General features: G+C 34.5%; 1 protein-coding gene across 18 annotated transcripts in view; it reads left to right on the top strand.

The window, feature by feature from the left end:
• LOC124404940 (probable GPI-anchored adhesin-like protein PGA55) overlaps positions 1-27,697 on the top strand; it is a 113,888-nt gene that overhangs the window by 31,762 nt on the left and 54,429 nt on the right. For all 18 annotated transcript variants that reach the window (XM_046879464.1, XM_046879470.1, XM_046879465.1 and 15 more), the window contains exon 2: positions 8,514-8,556. The gene's annotated coding sequence lies outside the window, so the exon portion shown is untranslated. The remainder of the gene's footprint in view (positions 1-8,513; positions 8,557-27,697) is intronic.

Raw genomic sequence — 27,697 nt, forward strand, 5'->3', positions numbered from 1 at the left:
GTAATCCAAATTTTTCCGACTTTTCCATCAGAATTAATTTTATAAGTCTTATTTAAAGTGGCCAGACAAACCTAAAGTTCCTGAACTTTATAATTCCCGAAAGTTTGAAGCCTTTTTATCGTTCTCGAGAACAAAAAGCGTGAATTTGCTGGATTTGCTGAACTTATTGGTAAGACAGGGAGCTGCTCGAACATCAAAACCAATCAGATTGTAAAATTGGATATAGGTTTCTATTATCTGTTTCTTAATCGATTAACATGTTATGCCGGTCATTCATTGAATATTTCACACCAGCCAATAATTTGAATACGCAAATTAGTTTATGGATATTAGATTTTGAAAATATCAATCACTGAAGTTGGTTGTCAGCATAAAAAATCGTAAAATTGAGAAAAATTATTTTTTCAGCAACTCTCCGATATCTAGGAATGAAATGTTAATCTTAAGTTTATTCAGAGCATTACTACATACTTGCCATAAAAAACCGTCAATCCAATATTCTTATTCATTGAATGTCGAGATCGTATCGGTCATAAAAACTCAGTGTAGAAAGATTTATGGCACCATTCGCCTGCAGTCGAGTGCAGCTTCTCATCTGTATATAATATGAGTTTGATATATTTTTCGATTTTTATACGTTTAAAATTTTATTACCATCAATGCTTAATAACAACTTTCTCGTTTTTAAATCGTCATCGAAAGTGAATGAAACTCTGACATAAGTTTCAAAATTTTCATGTCAATTCCTCTCTCTGTCAGCACTTTTCTTATTTGCTATATTTCCTTGCTTTTGTATTTTTTGAAAAATTTTTAGTCCGAGTTTAAATTCTTCCGATCGATTAAAATTTATGGAAAAAATAATATGAAAAATCGTTACAGATTGGTTTTGAAATTAGTCATAAAAATAATTGAATTTCGCTTCATTTCAAATCATTTTCGATTTCGGAAACTGCATCTCTTGGACTACTTCGTTGTTAAAAGCCAACGTGTTTTTCTCTCTTTCTCTTCCTCTCTTTCTCTCTTTCTCGTTTCCTTTCCCTTTTCAATGCACCACCTGACGGCATTTCGATACTTGGAGCCTTGCTGTCGCCGCATTCTTCAGAATTTTAATTTAATCTTTTGGCCGCTGCTCCGTAAAAGCACGGAGGGAAAGAGAAAGAAAGAGATGTGAAAAACGGAGAACAAGGCACGGATTTAACCCCTATTTTTAGATTGACACACTCTTCTGCCTTTCGACTCGCATGTGTTTGTAGAATGTTAGGACGTGCAAAATTTACGCAGACGTTTCTGTACATGTGTTTGTTCATGTACATGCATACCTGTGTGTGTGTCCTAGGTACCGGTTAAAACTGCTGCCTAACCTATACGTCGTGGACTCTACAGCGTGTCCACTATGTACGGTGCATTCTGCTTGAAATCGGTGACGATATCCTTAAGGCCATAAAGTTTTCAATTTCTCTCGTTATAGTTTGATTTGTTTGGGGGTTGAAAAATAGAACCGCAACACAATTAAAGGGTCGGAGTGTTGGGCGTTCGAAGGTGTGTTGATGTGATATAATTTTTAAAACGTAAAATTTTTAAACAAAAGTATCCAGAATATAGAAGATTCGAGATAAAGAAAGATGTTGAAGAAATGTGCAAAAACCAAAATATGGAATCATCGGAATGAATGAAAATACATTCAAACAAAATACAAGTTTTCACATAGATTTTGACTTTTCTACGATTCAATTTTCAAATTGTACGAATCAGACTTCCGTACGTTTAAAAAATTGATGTCATAATCGGTTATGCAATTTTAAAGAGAACCTATATGTCTAATTGTTTTACAATAATGTTTATCAAATTTGTTGAAAAGGAATCGAAAAAAAAATTTTTTCGATTTTTTCCAAGTATTCACAAATTAGGTTCTTGAAAATTCAATTTCCCTATCCGAACGTATCGGAATCATCTATTAATTGGTTCGAAATGAAATGACATTTTCTTTTTTTTTTCGTAGCGTAATAAACGAGTCAGTGAATCCGGAAATAAGAAAGAAAAAACATTTACCTTTCTAGGTTGAATGTGTGAAACGAGATGAAAAGTACCAGGCATATGTAATTAAAAATTGTTAGGGTTGAAACGCATAAATTTTTTCACGTGAAACGTCCCATAAAGATGATTGACTTCACACCTCCTTCGTCAATTCTTAGATCTTGTAGTAGGAAATAGTAAATTTCTCCGCTTTTTCTCACCTTTTTTTCCGCCGCCCAGCGCGCCCATCAGTTTTTACTCTCGTCACTCGTACCAAGTCGCCTTCCAGATCTTCACTCAACGAGTTCGTATATCTACACGGTGTGTGTAACACATGCAAGCTACGAAAGGACGGGATTTTCGAGCACTTGTGGTGTCGAGGAAGTTTTTTCACAATACCGTTTTATTACAGCAATTTGTTATGCAGTCCCTTGAAACACTGAATAATCGGGCCTCAGTCGCGTTCTGTGAGACACTTAAGTTGGTCAAAAATGTTCAAACCACATGCTTCATTTTCTCAATACATGTATGTGTAGTATATGTGTATAAAGCGTGCTTCATAAATAAAAATTTTCTGAAATTTAATTATTACAAAATGAACGGCTAATGTTAGCCGGATATAAGCAACGCATCGAATCCCAAAGACCTTTGGTTAGACCCTGCAGCAATCTGAATTTTACGACACGACATTCACTCAACAGCTTTCTGCACCTATCCGTACACTTTTACCTGATCGTATTTTTAGGGGATAAAATAAAAAAGAAAAGAACACGAAGCAGGAGAAAAAAAGCAGGGGAACTGCTGTGACGAAAGGGCAATGTTCTGAAAATCGTTTGAAATGCCCCAGATAGACAAAAATAGCCTTTGCAAGCGGCGTACGTGACCCCCTTAACATATTTTCACTGGTTACTTGAGCAGCGTTTATACTCTCATCCAGAAGCTATCGCTAATTATTATTCAAAATTCGCAATAATGCTTGTGCTCTTCAAATTGTCTAAACACAACCGTACACTGGAATCTTGGATCCAACTCCATTGTACAGTTTTCAAAACTCGCAGCTGCGTTCTGCCAACGATTTTACCGATTACCGGTAAAGCAGAAAAAATCATTTGTCACAATCAATGTTATCAAAAAAGATATCACAAACGGACGTTTATCCTCTCGAGTTTTTGGTTCGAAATGTTATATTTCGTACGATTTACACTAGAATTAGTCCTCCAACTACATTTTACAGTGTTTAAAACTCGTAGCTGCGTTTTGTGGACGATTTTACCGATTACCGATAAAGCAGAAAAAATCATTTGTCACAATCAATGTTATCGAAAAAGATATCACGAACGAACGTTTATCCTATCCCGTTTTTGATTAAAAATCCCATATTACGCACGATTTATTATACTACGAAGCAGAAATCTCTTTGATTCCCGTAGTCTTCAAGGCTCGGCTTGGCGTCCGATTATTTAGGCTCCGACTATACAACAAGCTAAAGATAGTTCGGGGCTAGTTACGTTTCTATATTCGACTGGAACTAACCTTCTCACCTGCGCTCATTCGTTCTCGTCGAAAAGCCGTGCGAATAGTTCACGACGTTCAGCATGAAGATACGTATTAAAATTAAAACGCCTACCCCAAATTTTTATCTTCAAGGCATAATTGATTGTCATATCTTCTGTGGCAGGAAATAAATGTCTTCTACTGACACGAGTTACGTTATGTAAATTATACTGCGGTATTAAATTTCTAAACATGAGGATACGACACGCTTTCGACCAGAGGATATGATTGCTTGCTTGTTCGCTGTGCAATAAAGTTAATCTTCAACTTGTGTAATTTTCATGATCGCATGTACTTTAAATATTATGTCCTCGATATTCTCCATCCACGAAATAACTGAGAGATCATTTTCGCTGGTCCTGTAAAATTCTATTTAAGACAACACATGTCGCTCAAATTTCATACATTTTGCCACTATTAATCCAAATTTTCCTGCCGGGAAAAATTATATGAAAAATAATCTCTGAATTCGACTTTTCTGAGACAAATGCGAGTTTTGTTTCGAATATCGTGTTCATTTTTTTTTTTTTGTCAAAAAACAGGTTACAGAAATTATCTTTAAAGTAAGTTTCGAAATTCCGTGTGAGATACTGACGACAATTTTTAGAATTTCTTATAAAAAAAAAGTATCTACAGATTATTCTGTACTAGAATTTTGTACAAAATACTAAAGAAAATTTGTAAAATTTCCTATAAAATCTCAAGTTACAGAACATTCTATAAAATTCCAAGTTTTTGAATTTTCGATAAAATACTAACCATTAGTATCAAAAATCTTTTAAACCAAAGTACTAACGTTAAGATTAAGAATTTTCTTCAACATACTGGCTCTCAGTCAAGATTCATACAATTTTCGGTGTAAATCTTGCGTCTATCGAAGAAAGCAAGAAAAAAATGCTTAGCATTTCTCAAACGATTGAAATTATGAGTTTTTTTCAAATCACACACATAAATCGTAAACTTTGAGCAGCAGACTACGTGAAAAACACGTGTTTGTGGGACGGTCTTCTCACTCCTTCTTACCGAAATGATGAAAAATTGGTCGAATTTATCTCCGAATGTCCCGTTATTTCACACTTATCATTCGGTAATCACCCGTGCATTAGAGTCTACGTACTTTAGAAGCCACTGTGTAGGTAAAGCTGTGATTATATTACACGTGTGGAAATATGATAGCTTTAACTGAGTTCGTACGCACAATGAAAACCTGGAAAAAGCCCGGAAAGCTGTGGTAATTTATTACAGCAGAGAAAAGTCAAGGAAAAGTCAGGGAATTTTGAAAATAAGAATGGAATTTTGAGTTTGTCGAAGAAATAAACTCGGTCTTACACGAAGTTCCGTCGATCTTGAGGGAAAATAAATTTTACTCAAAATTTTATTTCATCGCACGACTTGATAAATTTTATTTTCATTACTTAACGAGTTATATACAGTTAAAATTTTCAAAAAATTGAATTTTCAAAATTTTATCCTAGTACTGTACATATATTAAGGTACACACGCAGAAAATTTCTTGTCAATCCGGCAGATATTGACAACTTGATGTAAGTTGAAAAAAAACAAACAATTTTCTACTACGTGTGAAGTTTTTTTTTTTAAACTGTGTTTTTAAAGTCGGTGAGTAAGATTTTTCGGAAACGGCTCAACCGATCAGTCTCAAATTTTAACACAAATTTTTTAAGTATAATTTTTAGTAATTAATCGAAGGTTTTTTTCTCACTGATAAATATTTTCCATTTTATAAACAATTTAAGGCCGAAGTTTTTGTCAAAAATCGATTTTTTTTTTCTTTTTTTTTTACCTTTGAGAAGCCGCCATTTTATTAGTAATTATTATCTTGCTTATTCCTTAGATCGATTACAAGATAATACATTATATTAACGATATGTATTTGGTTTTTTCATTTTATGTTATTCCTGAAAATCAGTTATAGCAGCTTTCAAAATAATTATTTTTATAGATAAAAAATATTCAAATACATTTAAGAGTTGCCATAATACGTGTATAAATTTTTACTTTAATAAATTAAAAGATCTTCCCAAGAAAAATTTTTGAAAAATTGATTTGCTTGGACCTCTTGACTGTATACATAACCTCTTAATACCAAACCTTCTTGCGTTTTTTTAGTTATCAACTAATTATTAGATAGCAAAATATTTACTAGTTGATACTGAAGTTAACGAAATTAACATGTAAAAAAGTTTTTGCGAAAATCTGCTCATTGGAAAAATGCTATTTTCAGGCTGAAATACCTGAAGAAAAATCTAGGAATTTCAGTTTCGAAAAAGCGTTGGAACTCTGTTGAATTAACATATTTCTTCTGCTTACGCCTATGAGCATGTAAATCGGAGAATCAGTGCGCTATCAGTACCGAGACTAAATATAGATATTCCTATTTTGAGTATCGTTCTATATTTATTTCAACCAAGTTATTTTCCGATCCTCCGCGAGTCGGTTCAGGTTCTGATTGTAGAGAGGATTCATGAGTGTCGAAAGATTCAGCCCGAAGGCGTGTCATTGGATTATTAAAGATGTATCAGATGTACAGTCTGGTTGAAGATTTGTTATATCGAGATAAAAATTTGGAAACAGAGGTTTGAAATGCTTGAATTAATTGAGTTCTGATCAGTTTCAACCGAACAATATTTCAGAAAATTACTGGTTAAGTAAGCTTTCTTTTCGTTCTATTGAATTAATGATTTTTTTCTCAAGTTCACAATTTAATCATTTTTTGACGTCAGAGAAAAATTTTATAAAATTCAATTAGACAATATTTTATTTCCTAGTGACGAGGGAAGATTTTATGTTAAAAATGAAAAAAAGCTTACAAGCTAAAAGTCTAAAATAAAAATTATTCCTTATTCTTTTATGCATTGTACATCGAATTTCGATAAATTTTCATTTAAAAAGAGCCCCGATAGTGGGATTTTGGAAAATGTTCGAAAAACTGAGCTTTTTCTATGCAAATCCATAAACTTTTTTCGATTTACCAATATTAATTGACGTCTTTCAGACTTTATTCGCCTTGATCAACCTCACTTGATCACATTCAGGCTTTATTTCGTAATTATTGAGTTTGTACGTTATTTTTAGTGGACTGTACACCGCGCAAACCTTTAATTATGAAGTTGATAATTAAAACCACTGCCGGGAGCGCAGCTCGAACTTGAACAAAACCTGTGCGTGGGGAAATGGCGAGCCAATTAGTCTGTTCGTTGGGAAAGTGTTAAGTTTTCACATCCCTTGGAGTAGATTTTAAAACCGGTTAACAACCTCAGAAGTGGTTATTGTCTTTTCTTTCTTTCGGATTTTCGAGTTTCCTAAAAATTTATATCCATAAAATACAGCCACGAATCAAAAAAATCGACTTCGAAATCAGTTCCAACGATACTTATAATATTTCAATTGTGAAAAGTGAAAAATGAAGCTTATAATCGATCACAGAAATTCAAAAAAATTCAATCCCACTTTTTTCTCAATACTGAAAACTAGAAAAACGCCAGCAAATCAACGCGCGTCTTTTTCAATCTGTCTTCAGACTCTAATTAATGTTTCCTGAGTAACAATGAATTTAATTGTTTAGCTTATCACTGAGTGACCCTTCAAATTCTTAACCTTATACGCGTCTTGTATGAGTTGTGCATACTTGCAGTGACCTTTAAGGCAAGTTTGTTGTACACGTCGCGATATCAATTAAACGTTTTTTTCTCCTGCTCTTATACATATACGACCATATATATCACACTTGATTTTTATCGTCGATAATTGGCTTTCAAAAGCGTTTAAATCCAAACTTTGCATGTGATTAGAATTTTGATACTGTATTTAGATTTTTATTTCTTGAACAGTTTTTTTTTTTGTTTGTTTTTGTTCTGCAAAATTATGTTATTTCATACGTGCGTTGACTACGAGATAGTTAAGAGTCTCTGAAAAATTCTCGCTAGTTTTTTTTTCACCCTTAAGAAAACATTGCATAGAATATTAAATAGGAACAAAAAAAAAAAAAGTAAAAAAATTACAAATCGAGAATTCAAACCACGTGATATCCGTTCATTAAGATATCGATGAAATTTTAAATGAAAATAAAGAAATATCTTTTTCAAAAAATCATTTAAAACTTTGCACGATGATATTTTCGACGAAGAAGTTGGAGAATTCGATCTTGAAGAGATAAGCTGTTTTAATTACAAACAGAAAGGTGTTTAATGTACGTACAAACGTCGGGAATGGCCGGGTTCGTGTATCGTTAACCAGCCATTAGCTTTTTTCTTGCGGCTGGTAAGACGCTACAGCGTTACTGATTTATCCGATTTCGTTTCAAGCATTCGAGGAAGAAAGAGTGCCCGCAAGGCTGCAGCTCCGATTTATGGCTTCTCAGTTACGCGCACCCAGCTAGTGCTTCCGGTTTAAATACTACAGACGACTTATTGTCCGCCGTGATGCACTCGTTGGAATTATAATACATATTACATGTACGAGTGTATGGGAAATTCCATGCAAATACGACCCTCGCCATTTCTGATTTGATTGAAACATTTTTTTTTTGCAAATTTTCTAATTTTCTCACATTTTTAGTTTCGTTCAATTATTTATTAACGTTTTGATAAGTCAGATTTATTTACGAAATTGCGTCTAATGTAAATCTTTCTTCTTTTTTTTTATTATTGTAAACAAAGAAAGTAAAAATGATTTTCAGATGTTCGGGGAAAAAAAGTTTTTTTTTTTTTTTTTTTTTTTTTTTTTTTTTTTTTTTTTTTTTTTTTTTTTTACAATTTTTTGAACATTCAAAAAAATTAACAATAACGTTTATAGAAGTTATTTTTGAGTATTTAATAAACATTTTGAAAGAGAAAATTTTGCACGTCTTGTCCCATTTTGTCCTGCATATCCGTTTTTGACGATTCTTGAATCACCGACTAAATGACGTATTTTTTTGTTTGTTGCAGGAGGATTCTAGAAATTTGACTGCCTGAGTTTAAGACAAATAACGTAAGTAGCACGACATTCATCTACTCTTTGAACTGTGTAACCGTATGCATTCTATGCAAAATTATCCAGCCGCAGATCCTAACCACTTTGGAATTTTCGTCGCTTCTCATATGTCAGCCCTGACTTTAAGAACTGCTGACCAAATGCATAAAAAAAAAAAAAAATAAATAGAACGCACCATATATATGGGGTATTCCACGCCAAATCGACTAGGGTTTCTTTGGATTTGATCTACGATTTTTTATATCGTTTATCCAACGTTAAAAAGTACTCGAATATTTTTCAAACGTTTTTTTAGTTTGAATATTAGTTTCTTTTATGATTTTTCGAAACTAACTTCTACGCCTTTGAAAGTGGTTTAAAAATTTGAAAAAGATACTCTAAAGACTCTTGTGTCGGATACAAATACTTTTAAGTCTAGACTCAAGTGTACTTCTAACATTTTTCGAGCATTTCAAAGAATTTTTTTTTTCTTTAATTAGGTGCAATAACATATTAGCCATAAAAAATGGTGAGAAAAAGTTTGAAAGCTTTTTAGGGGGTAACAACAATATAAAAATCGTGGACCATATCTAATATCAGCTCGAGGGTCGAACCCTGGTTGATTTGGCGTGGAATGCCCTGTACGTATTGAATGATAAAAGCCACCTTGAATTGCATTTGGAAAATCCGTAAGCAGGGTAAAAAATATGTTAAAATTTTATACGCAGTTGAGAAAATACTTGAACTTCGCGTCTGTGACGAGGAGGACAAAACGCGCCTCTGCAGACCCGAATTCGGTATTGATCCAGTATACGTATAAAGGCTCTCTCTGCAGGAGGATACCTGCCGGAGGAAATGCCAATCCTTAACAGGACACGCAGTTCAAACAACGACGCACGAATGCGTTTTATTCAGGGATACATTTCATTTCCAGCCCACGCCATGCGGTGCTGCAGGCTCGTGTACTTGGCTGATAATGCCTGCTTAAAATACTAGTCACATCTTATGTGTTAACCGAGTCCTGAGTCACACTGTGTTCCCGAGGATTATTAGTCTCGCTCTGCGTATCGAATTTCAATCATATTACACTCGTCGAGATTTCTTTTCTCTGTGATTTTTTGAATTGTTAAACAAATAGATATGGCGAAAAATTATCTTTGTTCTTTGTTCAATAATGTTGCATAAACATGATTGAATTGAGAACAGCAATTTGTGGTAAGAGAAAGACACTTTTGTTTGAATTGAGGAAACATTTCTTCAAAACGTTCAAAAACGTTTCTTTTTACGGCATGGGCATTGAAAAGTCCACTTTTTGTAGCAGTTTTCGTTCCGTAAAGTGACGCTTTTATACGGCAGCGAACAAAGTTGCGGAATAAAGTCTTTATTCCGTAGTTTTGACGCGCAGTTCGAAGTGCGCATCCCAAACTGCCGAATAAAGTAGCTTCGTCGAAGAGATCGCGACATAACCTCACACTTCGTTTTGCTTTTCAATGCCCATACCGTAAAAAATATTGCACGTGGCATGCCCGTAAACCGTTTTTTGGCTCGGATAATTTCAGTACTCGCTTCGGGCTCGCCTTCAGCTCGTCCTGAAATCTTTATCCTTGCCGAAAAAACAGCCGGTTTACGGGCATGCCACATAAATAGCTATTTTTTCTTTATTTCAATGATCTTCAATGACTTCGCATTGTCTTAAAGTGACGCCAGGTCGCTTCATATTATTGTGATCGATTCAAGTTGCTTTGCATGGCTTCGGATGTCTTTAAATAACTTCACGTTATAACTTGATATGTGTAGAAACAGTTCGTGAGACGACTCGCGAATCTAGAATAAATTGAAAAATTAATATCGTTAAGAGTGTTTTTTTTTTTTTTTTTTTTTTTCTCCTGAAAAGTTTGAATTATTATTTTGGAATTTGGTCTTTCACTGAAAATCAGAAGCAGACAGATTTTTTTTAAGCTTTCGACTAGTTCGATCCAAACCCAACTAAATTTGGAATTGGACCAATCTGTGGAATGGATAATATAATTTATATTCTTTCGAGTTTTATTATTTTTATTCTAAATCTGAATTCTATCTACGTATCTACGTATTTTTTTCATGGTACGACGTTATAGGAAACTAGTATAGATTTGTGAGAAAAATTGGTCATTCCTAGGAAATAGAAAAATTTGGTTTTACCTAACTGCAGATGAAAATATATAGAGATGAACTAGCGGGAAAAAAATTTTCCATCGACAGTAGAATTATGGAAACTTGTCGGAACTTCGCAACTGTTATCAAAACATTTCTATAAATTTTACGCAAATAATTTTCAGCACGAAAATTGACATGTTCCTAAATATGTTTTCGAAAAGACTGTGAAATCGTGTCAGAATTCATATTCCAAATTAGTTATTGAAAATAATTTTTGCCAGGGTATTTTCGAAAGTATGATATTCATAGACGTGACGAAACGTGGACTAAATTCCGAAAAGATAGACTTTGAGTGAGCAGTTATTTATTCACAAAACGTGGTTGCTGAGTATAAGCTGGTTCCGTGAGCGCCTAATTACTCTTTCCACATCATTAATCTAAAATCTCTCACAAAACAGGGCCTGGCAAAAAAATTATTTTAATCTAGACTCTGCAGCCCAGCTGTCTCCTCTCAAACTCCGTGACTATAAATAAAGGGGTTTAGCAGTGGTTCTCTATCTCTGAAGTAAAGTGCATGAAAAAGTTCTCCGTATTATCTACGATGCTTAGATAATCGCCACTTCGAATTCATAAAATCATTATTATGTCTTTGTTTTTTGTAAAGGAGTCCACAGACAAAATAAAAAAAACGAAAGAGAGAGAGAGAGAAAATTGCCGGTGGCATAAGTTAAGGGGGCACATCTGAGTAGATGGCTAGAAAAAGAAACGAATTTTGAGAATTTTTATCTGAAAAAATATACATTCGATTCCATCCTCTATAAGCACCTTAAGAAACAGTGTTCGACTTGTCTTGGGAAGAGAAAATATGCGAGTGCATAGAACCAGAACACCCGGCGATAAGAGCTGACTGACAACGGCCCGCCAACTTGTGACGGAGATGAGATGAAAATTTCGCTCATACATGTATGCAGACATTGTCGGCGATGCTGAATTATCTTGTATCGCGTTCCGGTCAATTCCTCTACGCAAGCTTCTTTACACTCGCTTTTATCCTGCATCGATGCATCTCGCTCTACGTATAACTATTGCATAAACTCGAAATGCTGCAATTTAAAATTGCCTCACTTTGAAATTAGTGAAATTTTTCTAGAAACTAAATTCGATATCAACTTCATCGAGAAGCTTCAATGATTTCCTAAACATCTGAATTTAATTATAAAAGTTGTTTCTTAAACTTTATTTCACTGTTTATGAACTCAATGTAACAAAAGAAAACTGTTATCGTATGCACAAATTTTTCTGTCCGTTTGCATTTGTGGTATTCAGTTAAAACTGACGTTGAAACGATCAGCTGGTTGCTCAGTGCGACGCCATATTGTTCAGCCATGTCCTTACTTTGAATGTTAATAGAACACTTGAAACAATTTACACGAATATCGACCGTTTTGAATGAATCAATTTAGAAGGTTCTATTTATGATGTTTCATTGTACAGGTGAGAGAAAATAAGATTAGAATAACAATCAACTTATTGAAAACCTAATCGAATCTCTGAATCGTTGAGTTCAATCTCAAACTGAATTCGAGATATCGTTGAACAGAAGAAAAGCACATTTAGCCAAATAGCTGAAATGACTCAAAATCAATTTCGCTAAGAAACTCTGATCAGTTCGGTATCGGACGACGTCAAATTAAAAGACGAATTTTCATATGAATCATAGAATTTTCATTTTTAGAAGTAATTAAATAATCGCCAAACTAAATTTGCTCGAAATCCAACAAGATCCAGGTCAAATCAATCCAAATCACATGACCAGTTCACACAAGTCAAGTTTTAATCGTTTTTCTGCCATCAGACATAAGAAAATGTCCAAAAACTAATCGGATCGAGTTATGAAACGTGAAGTGACATTAACGTGAAAGTCGAACTTGCCAGATCGAAGTACTAAGTCACTTCGTCTAAAGTACTAATTTTCATCACAAAAGTAACATTTAGATTCTTCATCCACATTGATCGACGTCAGGAATTTTGACTTTGCTAACCTTGATCTCGAAGGTTGACGATCTCACTGCAAATTAGTCGCAACTTCAATGACGGGAAGCACCTTGACTCTGCACCCCAGGACCTTTGGTCGCCAGTGCAGAAGGAAGTAGAGGATGAAGGAACTGCCGTAATGAGCGAGTCGAGGAATTGGTTGAAGAGGGACGCCGAGGGTCATCCGAGAAAGCGTGTACGGTCTACCTAATGTGAATTGTAAAGCATCCAGCGAACCTCGACTCTTACCTTCATGGCCTTCGCGCCTTGTATCAGCCGCTGCAGTATAAAAGCACATTAATGCATCTCACAGCGCTGCATTATATCCTTTGCATTTACCTCTAGTGAGTAAATTCACTCAGCGTTAAACGTGAAGCTCAAGCTCTTCCAATGAAATCTCGGAGGAAAGTCTCGTGGGATTTACACGAATCCATGACTTTAACATTTGAAATGAAATCAATTTGTTATATACAATTATTTATAATTGAAAATTGATTTAATACAGTCCAAGGACGTTGAATTTTTTACTTCTGCTGATGAATTCTTACTAAGGTAGGGACGAATTTTGGTATGAAAACCATGCTTCGTGTCGTTGCCTGTTTTATGCGTCCCATAAAAATTTCAAGACCTTGTAACATAAATCTTAGTCTTCGAATGAACGTACTTCGGGTCAGGAGGTCTGTAACAAGATGTTCAATCATTTCCAAACGACCGTCAATCCATCCTTCGAAATTCAAATCGATATTTTTTCTCTCGTATGGGTTCAAAATGTCAGAGATAATCGACAAGCAGCACTGAAATCGTTCTGAAATTTTTCTAATGAGGCTTTTGTAGGTATTTATAAAATCAATTGTCGAGTTTTAGTTTAGGTGAAATTAATACTTCATCAACAAAAGTGAAGATTTCCGTGAAACTCGTTAGAACCTCTGTTTGCCAATATTTTGCACTTGACTGTACACCGGATACATCCTTAACAGATTGAACGGCAGATCGAAGTAGCAGTTGATGATTGTGACCTGAGCGAAGAAGAAGCACTTGTAATTACTAGTCAGGATATCTGACGTTGTAATTTCTCCAAACAGTACCTCAAACACACCCATTGTGTTCCGATCTGTGGCCACATGCATTATGCATGATGGGAAGAAACATTTATGGTCGTTGATCGTGAACCTTATCCCACTCAAAGCTAACCCAGTTCAAGGATGCTTCTTGCCACTTCCATTTTTCACACAATATTTATTTCCTGCAATTCTAAGCGAAGAGCTCGATCCGATAGCTATAATTGAAATGAAAAAAATTAAACTTTCTAATATGGAATATTTTTAACCCCTTGAGTAATCGAAGTAAAAAGGTTTTTTTATTGTGATTTGTGAAGCTCGGTGAAAAGATTTCTTCAGAAAATGATCGTGTTTAACAGTTTTGAAAAAAGTTTTGTATTATTTGTGACAGAGTTTCAGTTATTTTGATAATATCAGAAGAATTTTGGCAATTTTAAAGATTATCTGTCATGGATTCTTATTCTATGTGACTGAACTTCATTTTATATTAAAAACTTGGAAAAATCCTGTTTTTTAAGTTTTTGACTAAATCGATTTCGATATGAAATTAAACGAATAAATGATTACATTTTTAGAAATTCTGGCAAGTTTTTGAAAATATTTCGACTTAATACTGCATTAATATTAATGAAAATTTTTTTTTTTCCATATCGTGTAATTTTCTAATTCATAAAAATGGTCGTCTCTTCAAAAACGTGTATTTTCTCTTATTTGCACAACTTCTTGCATTATCACTTCACCCGCTGGCACACCTGCAAGCGTTTTTCGAGCATTTACCTACCGGTCTTAAAAACCTTGAACTTGACGGTCGACCGTCGCTACGTTAGCCGCAATTCGGTGCGTCGACGATAACGATTAGTATTAGTGATGAAGCAAGCGGGTTTCTCACAGCTCTTGCACAGCTGATAAAATCAACCGACTGTTTTGCACGTGAGCATTCCATGCCAAATCGAACAGGATTTGACCTGACATTTTTTTTTTCGTTGAAAGTTTTTTTTAAATAATCATAACGCCTCTGAAACCCACTGTTGTTTTTTTCTTTTCATTTTTTTTTTCTTCACGACTCAACGGTATTTAGATTATCGTTATTAGAATAATTTGACGCTCTCATCTGTTTAGAAATTTTCGAAGACTCGTTAAAATTTTTGTTCTTGTTCCTAGTATTTTAAAATCGAGTCCATTGTGGAATTGCTGTTTGATTCTCTGTAGTACTTGGAAATATTTTTTTTTAATCTAACAAGATCTGTCAGCGTTTCTAAAGTTTCACAAAAAATCTGACAATGAGTGATTTTTGACTCTCTAACCGATAACTTGTGTTGAAATTGATCAATTCACCATTTTTTTATTCTACATGTATAAAATTTTTTCTAAATCTTACACACTTTTTTCGTTATTCTACCCGAATGGTTGATCTCGAACCAAAAATATTTCAGAATTTCTCCGACATTTTCAGAACAAATCGTACATTGATTTTCGTAGATCAAACATTCTTCAAAGTGCTGAAATGAACGGAAGAATCATATCTCATTATGGAACCAATTTTCAAAATAATAATCAGAACAATGATTCAAATTCTTTACACGAACTGTTATGGAAGTGTTTGAATATACAAATGTTCGTGACTCAGGAATCATTGCTTGAAAAAATTGGAGATAAAAAAGGACGATCTTAGAGGTGCTGCTAGAAAATATTGAGGTCAAAACGTGATAGACTTGACACGGAATGCCTCACTTCCATATCTCGATGACTATTTACACACGATGAGCACACGGTACACATGCATGTAGAGGTTTGAGCAGCGGTAACTGTGGACAAAGTTCATCGCCATATTCTCACAACGAATTTTCTTATACGCGTTGGTGGTTTGAATCTGAGATTTCGTTTGCCGAATATTTTTACCGTTTGAAGATCAAATAATGGTATAATAACGTTTATGTATTTGTTATTACCATCTGTGCATTCGTATTTCACACGAGAAAAAATTTATTCAATTCACCAAAGATGCTGAAAGAATTGTCAATTCAAATATAATATGTACACATGATGACATTAATTCAGAAACGGCTTGGTTTTCGGCCGAGTCGATTACTCACGTCGGTAATGCAGATTCAGCCTGCAGCGCCACTCTCGATCGGCCGGTACAGACTGAATCTGTCTTACCAACGTAATCGACTCGACTAAAAAACTTCTAGGAAAAAAAAATATTGCAGTTTTTACATCTTTGCTTGTGAATATATGGACAACACTTTTTTGGAATTAAATCAACAGCAATTGTGGTAAAATTTACAAAATCAGTAGCAACAGTTGCAATATGCTTAGATAGATCTACCACAGTTGATGAAGATTTGATTCCAAAAAAAGTGTTCTCCATATAATCACCACAGAAGATGTAAAATTTATATTAGATTTTTTTCCGTGTGGTTCTTCAGTTGATAACACAAGTAGTGCTTTGACCACTTGTCGAAGGAAATGACACTTCTTTGATTCATGTTCGATTGCCATCTTTAGTCGAGATTATAAATCCGCTCTCTATGAGTACCTTATGTAATATTTTCAGGATTTATGTCTGATATAGCCTGATATAGGCGAGAGCCAATTAGGATCAGCGCGGTCAAGGAGCACAGTGCCTGTCTCATATCTTCAAGGATGAAGCAGCGAATCGAGTCGTGAGACTTGGTGTATTAATGTCACAGAGAGCATTGATGAATGTCCCATTTCTACCGTGTTTGGCCATAAGGTCACGAGATGAATAGTTATTCGCGTGGAATTGACAACGCTATAAATTGTTGCTAGGGTGTTATGTACCTAACATAAACACATAGCGATATCGAAACGGCGGGAAAATGATAAATCGGGAGCTCAGAAAGTGTGTAGTAGAAACCGAATGATCGGTCAAATTAAATTTAACATGATCGACATCTTTTCAGCACTGATACAATTTTTGATATCGACAAATTTTTACTTATACATAAAATCCGGTAATCAACAATTTCACAGTTAGTAAATAATTGTATAATTTTTTTTTTTCTTACGTCAAAACCCAATCAATGAAACATATTGATCTTCGACTGTCGAAGTTACGATTTTCGATCATTTTTTTTCTTTTTGTTGATTTTTTATTCATAAGAGATTCTTCAAGGATGAAACTCGGATTTTACTCTTCTAAACCTGATTTCAATGCATTCTATTTTATTTGATGAATTTTTTTTTTTTCCACAGAACTGTAATAACGCCTTGAATGAATAGAACATACTTTTGGGGTTAACCGTAAAGAACGCAGAAGAAAGCATGAAAAAAAAGAAAGAAAAAAATGAATAAATAAATTCTGACAGATCATATCATCTTCGATGGTAAATTTCACTGTACTTTCGCTGTGACGCCAGTCTCTCAGCTATGCACGATGCCCGGAAGTCTTGCAGATCTTAATCGGGTTCTATCGGTTCATACAATATATCGACTTCCACACTATCTATCCTCGAAAGAAAGTTTGTATATATATAAGCTGCGGTGGTTCGATGTCGGGAAAAGAAAAATAAAGATTCGATCACCTTTCTCCCGCGTGGATCAAGTTCGAAGACCTCGAGCTGCGGCCCAGTGACATCGTCAAGAATAGGTTCATCCTTGCTCGATGTGTGTCAATCGCTCTATGTGTTCCACCGACCGGCCTCTTAAGGAACCACAGGCTGGACCGTCTGAATCAAAAGTTAGGAAATGAGAAAAATCGGTTTTAAAATTCTTCACTAATGTTATTTGTACCATTGATGGTGAACACCAGTTAACAAAATGGAAGTAGAAATGGATAAGAGCAGATTTGTAATTCTGACGAGTGTGAAGTTTGCAGAATGAGCCAAGGCGAGCGCTGTGAACAGAAACTCGATCATTTTCCGATGTTGCAAACTCTTTCGTTACTCGTATACTGGAGAGGAAAATAATGTAAAATATAATTCACTTGCTCGGTCGGTAATCGACGCCCCGTTAATCATACTCCGAAAACAATCGACTCTGAATTTTTAGTTTCATGACAGAATATATCGAATCGAATTTTTGTCCAAATTTGTGCAGATAAATAATAAAAATAGTAAAAATTGTCGTATCGTTCTTTCCATATGTAATCGGAAGTTTCGATTATTGAATCATGAATATTGATGAAAAAAACTTTCTTCAACGTGACCCAAAATTTCCCTGAAAAGTTTTTCTTGTTTAAGCATAATAAAAAGGAAATACTTTATGATCGTGACACTTTGAAAACGATTAATTATACTGTTATTCGGTTTTTGTGCATCCGGAATAAAAATTACGAGTCTTGATGCATGATATTGAGAATTAGATATGTAAATGATCCTTAATTGCCGGTCAAGCATTAAAAGTGGTTAACGCAGATGCATCGGCTCGAAATCGTTTAGTAGAATAAATAAACAAATTGATGTTCGCGCAAAGGGCGTCTGCATCGCCAATTGTTAAATTACATTTGATTGGACTTGAGTGGCGACTGTAGTGCATCGAAATGCATCGCCGCCATTTTTGTTAAACACTATCAAGAAGCGAGAGACGTTGATACGAGTCTAATTAGCTCAGTTGTGTTGTGAATAAAGGGATGTGAGTGAACGACCTTAGCATCTTCAATAAAATATTTCATCACTTTCTACTACGAGGAATTAATTGCCGTGATACGTGTGTACACAGAATCTCTTTGGCTTATCGTCTGCTGCGCGTTCAATAATTTAACAGTCTATTGTGCCAACCAAACGGGATTGGAATGAGGATTAATACGCCTAATGATAAGAACCATTATAACAGCAATTACAACAAGTGCGGGTCAGTTACGTCACAAATTTTATCGGACCTTATTTTTATGCTGTTAAAAAGTTCTTCAAAATCGATTCTCATAGAATATACTTGGTTAGAATTTTTTTTTTTAATTTATGTCACCATATTGCAGATGTATAGATGAAAATATTTCAAGAATTTCAACTAAACTTAACTTCATAGTTTTTGTAAAATTATACTAAATAGTGAATTGATTTGTCCTGGGAAAAATGATGTCTTTTTTTTTCTTTTTTTTTTTGCTCCTAATACTATTTTAACCTTTAAATTTGGAATCTATAATTAAACGTTATTACTAGGTTTTTCGGCATGCTAAATCATTGACATGTGGAGTTTGTATAGGTTAGAATAATGACGTCATAAGCATGGCGGGAAAAGAAGATCGTTTCAAACGTTTCTAACCTTCAAATCATCAGTATATTTCGTATTAGTGATATCACGATGTTATAAATATACATAATTCTTATTTATAAACTGAGTTATTGTTTGAACAGATGAAAAACAATATCCGCAATAAACTTACATTTCATTTTATGCACTTGGTTTTTTTTTTTTTTTTTTTTTGAGACTAGAAAAATTTCTTAGCTCAAGTTTATCGTCATACCATAAATATATATCTAATAATTATATGTATAATGAAATTGACATGTTTTACGAGAGCTCAGGAGACTCTGGCTGAGATTGTTAGAAAGAAATGTTATTAGGAATTTTTCCGAAGCCTTAACTACCAGAGTAGGAGATAATCGCAAAATCATTATTATACGTTCACGATTATAGCAATTCAGTGTATTTCATAATTGGTATGATAATAATATACCTGCACGGAGCGGTGATAAGCGAAATAATTATAGGTCATTTAAAAATACAGATTATAAACATAATTTGTAATTGAGACGGTAATAAAATTGATTACATTTTAATCACAGAATAGAATGCATAGTTTGCGATTGAGGGAAAATTAATGTAAGAATCGTATTTCAATTTTGTAATTAGAAATTATATTTTTATGCTAATTTTTCTTTATTACAATATACAAGTGTAATTTGTATTTTTTACACTTGCAATTACAAATTTGCCAAATTATCATTATAAATTCTGAGAAGAGGACGATAATTTCACTTTCGTCGTTAATGCAATAATAAAATTTTTTTTTTTTTTTTCATTTGCTCTACTCATCAAATTTTATCGCACTGGTAGTTAGTCGAAGTTTTTAATATTTTCCACGGTCAAACAGGACAAACAGGTTTCGTCGGTGAGAAAATAATCGCAGACAGAACGACGCGACTAGTATAAAGTTTCGTAATACACAATTAGCATTCTGGAATTCTAGACGCGTTTTCACTGAATCATCTATGACTCCGAACGTCTGGGGAACTCGGATGGATTTATTTGTTGCCTGTGTGCTCCACACAGAGAGACGCTGGATTAGCATTAACGGATTTATTGTTTATTTGTTTGTTTATTTTTTAATTTTCAAACTTTTGAGTTTTTTTCTCTTTTTTTTCTTTTTTTTTTTTTTACTGCCATACGCATTGGAATTTGAACTATAAGATTGAATTCTTCAATCGAATAAACACCGATCAACGAATTAACGAACGATGATAAAAAATCGTAGTTTATTCTCTTTTGTATGACTTTTGTATGATTTTGCAAAAATTACCTTGACAATTTGTAAAGAATTTTATTCTAAATAACAAATTATTGTTGCAATACGTTTGTAATTACTTTTGTGTTTAATTGTAAACTTATCCATTGAAAAGTCTGAAATCGTTTATTGATTTCCTTGAAACTTCTCAATCCTTTTACTATCTTAATCACGGATCTAACACAGCATCCCATCGTAATAATTTTCAAATTTAACGGTAAAAAATTATTACTGGAGAGGCGAAAAAAAATATATGAATAAAAAAACAACCATAACTTGTTATAAATATATTCATTCCGTTAACTACAGTGCTATGAACTAGGTCTTGGCTTGATTTCTAATTAACTGTTGACGCGCAACTCAAACACGACGCTCTATGTGTATTATATTTATACCGGCATAAAATCCAACTTCAGCTCCAGTCATGGATAACAAATGGAACCGGAAGCCAGGACGCATGTCTCGGCGGAGTGGCGCCAACCGCTCCAGCACTGCTGCAAATCCAACGGATGCAGCGATTCTACGTTAATACTGCATAATTTCTACTGCAATTACGAATAACGATTTAACAACACCGTTCATTGGTTCAATCACTCGATCGGACTAATTACTTTCTTTCGCACGTCCATGAGAAGATAGGTTCGCGCTTGCGCAGTCCACTATTGCTTCACTTTTGTCCCTAGGGAGATCACTTTTGTGTTTCTCCCTAGGGAGAAAAAATTGAACATTCGCGTTCCGCAAAACGGCCATGCAAAGCCTCGACACTTTTCATTCGCATGTTGTAAAAACTATTGCGTTCGACTCGGGACAAAGTTGGCAATCGCAACTCGCCCGATTGCCGCCCTCATTTCATTCAAGCGCAAACTTCACACTCGTCGAAATCGCCAACTTTCGTCTTTGAGATTTCTCATTTCGTTTATTTATTTAGGTTGTTTTTCTGCGGGGTAAGAATTGAGGATATTTGAAATCAGCCAAATTGTTGACTCGATTTTTTAAATTAGCCAATAGTTTGAATGATTCTTTTTTCATTTGCAATTTGTTGTTTAGTTTCTTGTTTTGCTAAACAGTAAATTATGTGATATATAAATTATAAAAAATACAGTTCAATGGGCTTGGTAAAATTTTACTCGATTTACGATTTACGATTCGTCGAAAAATTTCACTCTCAAAAGCACGTTTAACAATTTGAAAACCAAATACTAAAGCATCCAAGTACTAATTTCATTATTTCATTTTTTATTTTTCAATCTTTTCTCCTATCCTTGATTTTCTTTCCAATCAATCTTTGCCATTTGTTTATAGTGTACAAAAATTTACATCGTCCGTTCTACGAATCAGCTTATCTAAATTTGTATTGATGGCGTGAAACTGAAAGAATCACCGGGTTAATCCTGAAACTTCTCATCAACCATGAAAAAGATGACCGAACTAAATGATGACTAAACTAAATCTCCAACAGCTTTCGAAGACGTCATCTGTACAAATATACTACATCACATCACATCACATCACATCACATCACATCACAGAGTTCATTTAACGTTAATCGTTATTCGTGGCGGCTGAGGCTGCAGTAAATTCCGAGAATTTCGTATCTTGTATAAATATATTTGACCCTCGAAATCCCACGAAATCCACCCTACGACAATATTTTTTATCTTCGACGAGTGCAGTGTTTAGATTTTCTTCTTTTTTTTCTTGCTTTCTCTCCTTTCCTCAATTTGCTTATTGATCTTGATTATAGAACTAAGGATATTCTTATTTAGTTGTAGAGTAGATTATTTTGTCAACCGTATTTTGATTGTTAGTTTTTCGTCATTTTTTTTTGTTTCCCCGCGATGTTTGAAGAAAAAAATATTTATAATGAATATTTTTTATAACTTGTTGTCTTATGAATAATCAGCATCGGAAGAATTACAAAATTTGACAATCTTTTATTAGTTGACTTGATGATTTTTTTCCTTTCTACCAGCAATAGAAAATAGTACAAATTTTTTCAATCTTTCATTGCCTAATTCTTTTTTCTTCTGTAGAATAATATAAGATTCGGTTTTCGCTCTAGCCCCAAATGAAATTTCACGTGTTTTGTATTTTCAGCTTTTCATTAATATACTATGAAAAATTCAGTAGATTTGATATACACATTTCAATAATACAAAAAAAGTTGGTTATTAATTTGAATGATCTCACCCTGAATTTTACTACAGAACATGACGTTTTGTATTCGAAATTACAAAATTCCGAACGATTCTATAACTCACGACTCTTGAAAATCAATATGAAATTACTTCGAAACGTTTCGTGATTTCGTAGCTTGTGAGTAATAATTTCAAGTAAAATATGACAAACGAAAGAAGTATGAAGAACAAGTATAAAAAATGAGTTCGATAAATTTATTCTTCTACAGCTTACTCAGAAATATTGACTTCTGTAATGCGACGATGTTTTACGTGTGTTTTCCGTACACGAAGTACCCGTTTCCATGACAGTAGAGCGAGTCTGCGAATAGGCATGCGCGCATGCGCAGTCGCCATCAAACCTGTCATTACGCGACTCTAACCTCAATTTCATGCTACGTGAAAAAACGCTTGTTCTACTCGAACATCGCGGGCCCGTTGGTACCTCGCGACGCTTAGGGTACCCAGCCGCATGGTGGCGCGCTGTGCGAAAACGGGTTCTAGAGGGCGCACGCGCAGCTCCCGGCCTCACGTGCGCGCGCGATTCACTTAGAATCGAGCGCTCGAGTAGGTAGGACGTACTGCTAAATCTCCTTATTCTGTCCGCGCGTGCGATTACCGCGTTCTTCCCGCGCTCGGTCGGGTGTCGAGTTATTTCCATCTCACGTAGTTTTGAGGATCGCGTTTTTAGGGTTGGTTATGGGAACGGGGTCCACCTTTTGGTGACCCTAGGTGCCCGTTCCTAGGGGGAGCGTTGACGCGGAGACACACTTGTCGCCCGAGCACAACAGCGTTGGATCCCCGAGACGTCGGAACCGCTGTTTGCACGGTCGCGAGCCATTTTGGATGCTCCCCGTTAACCCATTTTCACGTAACAGTTGGAAGTGCGGCGTGTTGATGAGTTGTACATACTTGGCAGGTAGATTAAGATTATTGAATGATCATTCGATTTAGATTAATTTATTTAATGAGGAACGTGCGTGCCAATTTATTATTTTTTAGCCTGCCGAGCTGATTTTTGTTGAATAAATACAGGACTTGCTTCGGCTTTTCCCTCTAAACCGTGAGGGTTTTTGTGTCTAAGCAAGCGCTCTCTTATCTCTCGCAAAATTGTGGACTTTATTTATTCACTCTCTCGTTCACTCATCCGATCCCGATTAGCTTTGGAATCGAATTCTAGACAAATTACCAAACAACGTGTAACATATTCTTGTCAAATAAAGAATCGCCTGCAACAAGGAGGCAACGATTTTTTCGCCTCGCGTATTTGCAATATTCGCCTTCGGCTCGTCTTCGGCTCACCTACAACTCATATTGCAAACTTATACACTCGGCCCGAAAGAAACGAGTTTGGCTCCTTGTTACTCAATATACTATTATGGGCAATAAAATTAGAAATAGATGCTATAAAGTGGAATTTTTTTTTTCTCTTAGTGTTCAATATGTATGATATATAAGCTTAGCCACGTGTGGAAGAGGCTTAAGCTGTTCATACATATACATTTCTTCTTATCGGCGATTGACTTGAAATTTTACATCCATGGGTTTTTAGGGTCGCTGATTACGAATCTGAATTTGAAATTCGAATGTTCAAAATGGCGGATCCAACATGGCGATCCAACAAAAACAACAAGAATAAAAATTTCGTCAAATCTAATAGCGTGTATTAAGTTTCATCGTAGATTAGCAGAAAATGCTTTTTTTCGTCGAAAAAATAGGAATTTCGATCGTTCATTAATGAATAAATAAATAAGTCTTACATTTTTTTTCTAGACTTGGAAGTATTTCAGGTACCATGTGGACCCAAAAAACTCGGCATTTGTTACCAAAAAATACTTTAATAAATAAAAAAAACTGCATAAAAACTCCCAGCGTGCATTAAAGGGATAAGCAATTAGGCATAAAGATCGTTTACTGCGGAGAACCGGCTGTAATATATAACTTCTGTCCTATTGGGGCAGATGGGCAGATGGGCAGCGGAAAGCGAGGTTTACAGGCGTCCATTGCCCCTTGTCTAAATGAATTACTTGGTTTCAAGGTGGTCGAAACGGACGGAGTAAACTATCAAATAAATGACTCATCTCATCTTCGAGAACGTGAAAGTTGAAATATTGTTCAGTTTTTTATCTTATATATAATTTAAATATATAACATAAAGATATATATGTACATATGGATGGAGAACAGCTGAATAACCCGCAAAAATAATATTCAACCGAGGGTCAACTTTAGTTAGCAACTAATATCGAATGTATAGAATAAATTATAGAACTGTAAGAAATTAAAACGAGAAAAAAAAAGACGCGATACGTAATATATTGGCCAGATTTCCGGTCAGTTAGAATATTGTTTATGAATGTGAGAACTACTTATACCGCATGTATGATATACATTATATTGCACGTCGACTTTCTCTGGCCTGATGAGCTAAAAGTGATCAAGACATATACAGGGCATTCGATTTTTCTTTTTTTTTTTTGTCTTTACCTGAACTGTCCTCAATTGGATTTACAGTAACGAGTCAGGGCAGTTCAGTAGATTGGCTTGGAAAATTTCAGGTTTCACATACAAAATTTTGTACAACTTGTGAAAATTAGAAGTTAGTCTGAATCTGTAAATTCTATTCGTATAGTTACAGTTGGAGAAAATTATTGATATTTTTTGTTTTGATTCAATAATTTTAGTATACTTTTTTCAGATTATTTTTAAATTCGTCGTACGATGGAATTCGTCAATTATTTTCTTCCGTCATCTTTTTTAGCAGTTTGAATAGTATTTCATTAGTCTTATAAAAATGAAATTTTGACCATTTTAAAAATTTCTAACAAACTCAAATATAAAATCGATTGTTAACATATATAGTTTTTCGACAAAGCAATAAATAAGATTAAAAAACAGATTAGATTCCTTTCCACACTTTGAACTAGACGTTTTTTTTTTTTAATCAAAGATATTAGAACTTTTCTCAATATATAATTTCTCAAAACTTTGATAGACAAATTTCTAAACGTCCTAAATTTTTAGAATACAGTTGAAGAAAAGAAAATGGTTTTCAATATTCCTTACCGCCTAAAACAGAAACGAAAAGAATATCTCAAGATTCATTGTCATCTGAAGAAAATTCAATGAATGTTAAAAATTTTTAATGTTAATCTCAAAACGTGGCGGTGTCGCGTGGAATGGACCATACGTACAGTGTGGGTCGTGAATAATATCGCCTGCAGAGGTTTGTTCAGATGCTGTTTTACGGCGAGCTCGGCGTCACGTGTTGCTGCTTGCGTCTATAAGCTGAACGACTAATATGAGTAATAACTTGGTTGTCTCCTCGGGTTTCTGTGTGTAATACTTTAGGACTCAACTTTATTACAGTTTCTTCACAAGTCGTTAGTCCCGTCGCGTCGTGGGGTGCCAGGGTGTCGAGAACGCAATCTGTATGAAAAATGAAAAAAGACAAAAAAAAAAAAAAACCAAAAACAAAACAAAACTTTTTTCATCCCAAGTACTTACGAAAAAAAAAGCTTTTTGTGAATTTCTTTTGCACGATATAGTAGTGAGGATATCGTTAGAAAATTCATAGAAATTATCGGAATGTGTTGGAAAATTTTTGAGTAAAACTAAGATACTGATTTTATAAATGAGTTTTGTGAAAACATCGGAAAACTAGTTTTAGATTGACTTTTTAGCATAGTACAGAATTTTGAATTTTTCTTACAACATCCGTTTAAACAAATTTTTTTGCCTCCATCGATTCAGTGTCTGCACACTTTTTTGAAATTTTAATAAATTCTTGGTTTGTTCAAAGTTTCTTTAGCCTTTTTCAGAGACTAAAATCAATAAAAATTTTATCAAATTAACGCAACGACCAGAATTGAATCATCAAATTTTTCCACGGCTCGTCGACTTTTTTCGTGTAACTCGTGGCGTTGATGGAAAAAAAAAATAAAAAAAAAAAAAAAGTTCTCCTTTTCAAAAACCTGTAATAACATTAAAATAATTATACTTTTTTAAACTTAATGAAATTGAAATTTGGAGAAAAAATTTTTTCTCAACTATTAATCAGACTTTAAAAAATCATTCACTTCATTCAAGTGTTTACACCAAAAACGTACAGATAATGAGCGATAATAATAATCGACTTATCTATTCGCGATTAATATCAGATACTCGATAATGGCGGTCTTCGTTTGTTCTCTGATTGTGAACCGATTGACAAATTCATGATTTAATCGTTTCTTTTTTCACCGCTCGAAATCTTAATCTTAAGCAAAGCTAAAAAGCACTTCGGTGGCTTATGGATGGATGGATGGATAATGGCGCTTGGACAGAAAATACGGGCTGCGTAAGCACCAACTCGCATTCCTTTCGAGCAGACACCATGCTCTCCAGCACATAATGTCGCCCATTGTTTTCAAAGCCGAACCACGTGTTCGCTTGTTCGCCAGACCAGTCGTAAAACTCGAAAATGACATTCCTTAAGATGCTTCTATGGTCAGTCCTTACCGACCGAGTAAACGTCACTTAATTATCTTGCGCGTAAGCGTGAGGCAAAAAAATATTCCTTAAAAAACAAGAAGTTGAAACATTTTTTTTTTTTCTTTTTTGCTTTCTAAAAACTCCAAAGAATTTGATAACATAATTTTTGGAATATTGTAAAAATTTTATTTCAGCTTACATATCGTTGTCAAATTTACAAATAAGTGTCTTTGGATGCATGAAATCGTGACGCGAAAAGAAAACTTCGAATTACTGCTTTACCGACAATTCTTATTCTTTTTCATTTCTTTTTTTTTTTTTGTCTTTTTGTATCTTTTTCTTCAACCTACGTCTAATCGGAAATAAAGCAATCATTTTTCAAACAGTTGGCTTAAAAAATTTGAAACAATAAGTTCGAGATAATGTCTTTTGAAAAACTGCGAGGGTAAAGTGAAGTCAATGGTCGAGCGATGCTGTCCATGACTGACGGTGACGTCACGACTCGTCGTTCCTAAACGATGAGTCGGACCGTCACGTCGTCCGTTCACAATTTCTCCGTTGTTGCATTGATGTACTTTTTACTCACCACTCCGGAATATTCCGACTCGGAATCCATTCGACGCCTCCTTCTTTCCATACTTATCGTGCTTTCTTTTTCTCGTGGAGAGAAGTCAGTCATTGACACAGGCATACTTATGTCAAAGCTATTAATTAAAAAAAGTAAGAAGAAGAAGAAAAAAAGAAAAAGAAAACATGTTAAGGTAATTGAATGTTCCACTTAAAATATATCTTCATCAGCATTTAGACACTTT

This window comes from Diprion similis, chromosome 3, assembly GCF_021155765.1.
Source record: "Diprion similis isolate iyDipSimi1 chromosome 3, iyDipSimi1.1, whole genome shotgun sequence".
Classification (NCBI taxonomy): Eukaryota; Metazoa; Arthropoda; class Insecta; order Hymenoptera; family Diprionidae; genus Diprion; species Diprion similis.